Raw genomic sequence first — 5,663 nt, 5'->3', positions numbered from 1 at the left:
TAGAACTGTGAGCATATTCGTGTGTGTAAATACACATCCCATTCCGACAATTCCTTCGTAGTTCGTCGTGGTTTATTCTTTTATTTTTCTTACGAACGTATTTCCTAACAATTTTTTTTTTTTTGAAATTCTGCTTTTCCTTCATGCTTCTTCCCATTTCGCGCTTGGAAATGACGACTTGTCTTTAACAGTTTACTTCTTCTTTTGTATAATATATGCTTCTTTCGTTACAGTCGCACATGGGACTTAAGTAAAACGTACCGTTCGTAAAACATATCTCTTGCTCAAAGTCATACCAGTGTATCACCGAAATACTGAAGGAGCAGAATTTGTCGACACTCGATGATAGACATCAATTACCTCGCCATTTTTGTAACTTTTTCCTAACCTTCACGTTCTCGCGTCCGTCGGCCGTCGTAATTTAACATATTATTATTATTATTTTTCATTGTTGCCTATTTACGTGGTGGGCCTTAATAAAAATGATATCTCATTCAATTTTCCTTTTTAACAATATTAATCTTTAATTATTTGTTACGTTAATGAATGTTAGACTCGCTGAATCTTAAAACATGAGCATATAAGTTGAACAATCGAATAAACTTTTCATATTAATTTCCTCGGCTAGTCAGTTCATTTTAAAGCAAAAATCTTTAGTTATTAATTACAATTGCGGCCCACACACGCGCGAGAGTATTTTTTCTTACCTCCGTTAACCATTGCATTGTAGTCGGAGTCCTTGCTCTGGCTCTCGTATTTTCTGCAACGTCGGGCGGCTATGGAGAAAAATGTATATTATGTTAATAGCGTTCGAGTTTTTCCCTTCCGCAAATTCTTTATAAGTTAATATCGCCACGTAATGGCGTCGTTGGCTATATCGGCCGCTGCGATTGTTGAACTGTAAATTACTCGAGTGCAGGTTAATTCAAAGGAAGGTGGACATGAAATCGGGATCACCTCTTACAAATTAAAAGTGAACAATAATATTAAGTCAATATATTATCTTCTTAATTAGCACAAATATGCTTACATTTGCCAGCACTCGCAAGATGTCCGTCTACACGCAACAAAGACAAGAGAAGAAGTGAAGACGACTAAAAAATTAACACAAGAGCGTATCTTGTCGCCTCTTTAGATCATTTTGTTATGTTTCTTTGCACTCGAAACTTACACAGAGAAATTATTATAATACGGGTACATGATAAAAAATCTATATATTATTCAACTTTTAAATGTCTCTTCTTTAAAAATACTGTTTTTTAAGTCTTTTCTTATTATCTCACTGGGGACGCTATAGCGTCAAATGTTGAAGTATGCACCAACTACCCCATCAGGGTTCTTCGAACATCAGTATACATATATCGAACAGGGATGGCGGGGGCTGTTTGGATGGAACTGAGCGGTTTTTTGGGTTGGAGGGTCTCGAGAAACTACAGAAAGGTCGTCAGTCTCAAATGGTGCAATACAAACTACCAACAGCCGGTATTGTAGCTGTGAACTGTCGTAGCTTTGCTGGAAAATAACCATAGCTCCAAGCACTAATAGCAAGCACAAGAGCTCAAATCTTTATGGGTGTGGAAAGCTGGCTATGTCCGAAAATTTTTACAAAGGACCTTAATATGTTCAGAAATTATATGTTTCACTTGATGATGTAGTGTTTGCTGTTGTCAGAAAAAGTTTGCCTTGTAGTGAAATTGAAACAGATAGTTCCACTGAGTTGGTATGGGTACAGGTTATGCTTTACAACCGGAATAAATGAATAACTGGTTCCTCTTACCGATCCCCGACTCATGCGATTTAGCTTCCGCACAGTTCAAAGAAAACTTGGGTCTCATTTCAAATAGTTACCACATTCATAGAATTATAGTTGTAGTGACTTCAGTATACGCTCGATATCTTGGCGAATATACATGTTTTAAGTAGGTTTCAGGCATAAAATGTCGTCCGAAATCGTTCAATGGGTTCTCAGAAGATTATTTTGAAAAATTAGTTTAGGAGCGCATTCGAAGTGTAAATGTTTGCGACAACGTACTTGAACTCTTTGCGACAAATAATCACGTGAAAATAGGGAGCATCATGCTTTGTACAGAGACTAGTGACCACAAGGTTGTTGTAACGAGAGTAAATACCGTAACATCAAAACCAAACAAAAATGAACGCAAAATAAACCTATTTAAAGAAACAGATCAAAACTCGCTTAACACCTTCCTAAGAGACATCTCCATTCCTCCCAATCCTAATCGTAAACCAGATGTGGTTTAAATTCAAAGAAGTAGTATCGATGGTAATTGCGACAGATACGGCATATAAACTAATAAGGAAAGATACTGGTCACCAATGGTACACAAAACAAGTCACAATACTATTGCAGAAGCAACGAAAAAAGCAAGCCATATTTCAAAGAAAGCAAAACCCACCAAATTTTCGAAGTTTAACAGAAGCTCGAAATTTAGAGCGAATTTCCTTGAGAGATGCTTTTAATAGTTTCCAAAACGAAACTCAGTCTCAAAATGTCGTCGAATATCTGAAGAGATTGTCGTCGTTTGTAATGTACATAAGTGGCAAAGCACAATCAATTCCTTTACTTCACGATAACAATGGTGCCACTGAAGCAGAGTTACTAAACACAATTTACCGAAATTTCTTCACGAAAGAAAAGCAAACTTTCCAGAAATCGGATCAGGAACTACACCAACGTGTGTAACTTAAAAGTTAGATATCCACGGTGTAACGGATCAGCTTAAAACATTTAAGAAGGGCAAGGACTTCGTTCCAGACTGTATACCAGACACGTTCCTGTAAGAGTATGCTGGTACAATAATTTCATACATACACAATCATATATTACATAATACATAATATAATACATATACATGAAATGGAGTACCAATTGCAAGACGAGCTCAATAGTGTGGTAAAATTAAAAGAGTTTGTAGAACCCACAACAAGCTTAGCTCTGTATTATTCAAACTTACTAATATTGCAGTCATCTGAATTATACGATGATGAATTATTTGCCAAATCCTCACTCCATTTCTTCCTATGGAATTATCTGCAAGGGTGACACGACTCAGTAAATAACTACTTTTTTTCTGTATAAACAATATAACATGAACACAGATGTCATCTCTCTGTCTAGAGTTCGAAGACAGAATGTATAAAATGTAGCCAGGTCTCTGTAATGAATTATTGGGAGCCATAAAGAGGGAAATTGAGAAAAAACTGCCACTGTTCCTATTCATTACGTTTTACAGCTTGCTAAGAAAAAATCTACAATATAGTAGGTAAAATAATAGTAGTTTTGAAACATCATAGAGTCCTACGGCTAATGTACTATTTATTTTGTAAACCCTCGTCGCCAGTTTTGTAAAGGCCACGTCGATAGTGCTGTGGAGGTAGAGTTGCCACTGTTGTAGGGTAGGCCGAGTTTGTGAGTTCGTAAAGTGGCTTCCGGTGCCGTACACCGCTAAGACAATTTCTCCCTGCCTCTGTTACACAGCTGTGAACCAGGGTCTCGTAATAGGATAGGAGAACGAAGGTTCTACAACACTCCAACAAATTAGTAACAAAGTGATACAAATGAGTTAAAAGGTTTACTTAATTTTGTGTCTTGCTGAAAAATGACGTCTACAACATTGCATTTAATATAACACAAAAACGGCCCTCAATGGCTAAGTGCAAATAATCGTAGGTAAACTTTACAGTATATAGCAAATGCAATTTAGAACAGCTCCTGTTCACTTCTAAGATGTCACTAAACGACGTTCTCTGTCTAAGTCAGCCCTGGACGAAGATCTATAACCAAGTGGGTGAGAGCTGCTCTTCTGGCTTCCGAGTAGGCTTCTGTCCGTTGTCGTCCGGTCATTTGCGGATTGTACTCGACCGACAATTAAGCCGAGGCGAAGTCAATATCTTCATCCTCAGAGCCGCTCGTGGTGGCTAGTAGAACTCGCGCAAGCGGCGAGTCTCTATGGCACTCGCATCAGCTCGCATCTTTGCGCCTGTGGTGCTTTTGCCCTGGCTGTGTCTTGATCGGACGACTCAGCAGTTTATTAAAATTCATTTATCTTCTTGAATAAATTGTGGTTCCAAATAACGTCATTAGTTCGATATTCTTGTTCTATTCTTTTTTTGGTCCTGAACGCTCTGACAGCGCAGATATTCAAGTAATGTCTTGTTGGAGTGCTTCAGAGCTTGTTAGTAGATTCGGAGCCCATAGTTTGTACGGCTTCAGAGAATAAAACTGAAGATTAGTGCAGTTATCTAATCGAAATACCAGGTAAGCGTTATCTTTTGCTGGATTTTGTCGCACAAGATTGCTCAAAGGTCAAATTCGTGTATTAAGAATACATGTACATTTGTTCTTATTGAACTATAATCTTTAAACGAAAGTAAATGATTAAGAGCCATCGTCATAAAATGAAAGCAAGTACTTACACTTCTTTCATTCTGGAACCTTTCAGAACATAAAACATATTTAGTTTTTTAAACAGTTGTTTTATTGTACGTAATTATTGTTGAACACACACATACACAAAAGGCACACATTCATACACATTGATGAAATGTTAGTAGCCTTCCTTCCAAGTGTTGCTGTTGTTGTTGTTATACTTTTGAGCCCAAAGACTGATGTTATGCAGCTCTGAACGCTGAAGTATCTTGTGCAAATCTTCTCCTATCTGTATGATTACTGCAACCTCTCGTGACTCTGACAGATTTACAGTGTCATCTACAAACCTCAAAGGTTTGATTTCTTCTTCAAGAAATTCAATATCCTTTCCAGTTTCGTCTCGGTTTACCTTAATATTTGTTTAGTGTACAGACTGAATAACACCAGGAATAGGCTACAAACTTGTCTCATCCCCTACTCAACTGCTGATTCTCTTTCATGTCCTCTAACTTTTATAACTGCGGTGGTGCATATCTGTAAGCTGAAGATAACTCTTCATTCCCTGTATTTTATCCCAGATACATGCGTAAAGTGAAAGTATTCCAATCAATGTTCTCGAGAACTTTCTGTAAATATACATTACTAGAAACTTACGTTTGCATTTCATTAGTCTGTATTCTGACATATGTTGTACAACATGGGGAGTCCGTACATTTGTCTGACCAAAACCGGTCTTATCTTGTGGGGATACTATCAGCCTCTCTATTTCATGTAGATAACTTGTGTCAATATTTTACAGTCATATTCACACCTTTCCGCGTCAAAATTTCTTGGAGCTATAGTTACTGCAATGTTCTTAAAGTATTATGGAATTTGCAATGTCAAATGTGTTTTACATACCAGTTTGATTATTTAGTCATAGTATACTCTCAAAACGAAGCCAATAATTTTGAGAGGACGTCGTCCATTCCGCCTTGCATGTACGCCTGTCTGCGATTTCCGAAAACTTACGAAAAAAACATGTTTTTTACATTGTGTACTGCGAGAGTTCTGTTGTACATCAGTAGATTTTGGTATTGTGTTTAGTAATGGTCTACCAATCAAGAATGCATGTCTACAAAATCCTTCAAGAAATGCTTGATTTGCGTTATACGGAAATGGAGAAGTATAATTAGAAAAATTTATTAATCTGTGATTAATACTGCTAATCACAGAATACGAGACCAACGTAAATATTTTGCAGTAGCTGTACTTGTGGCTGTCCTCTTTTATG

Source organism: Schistocerca americana, chromosome 6 (genome assembly GCF_021461395.2).
Source record: "Schistocerca americana isolate TAMUIC-IGC-003095 chromosome 6, iqSchAmer2.1, whole genome shotgun sequence".
Taxonomy (NCBI): Eukaryota; Metazoa; Arthropoda; class Insecta; order Orthoptera; family Acrididae; genus Schistocerca; species Schistocerca americana.
This window is presented reverse-complemented; position numbering follows the sequence as displayed.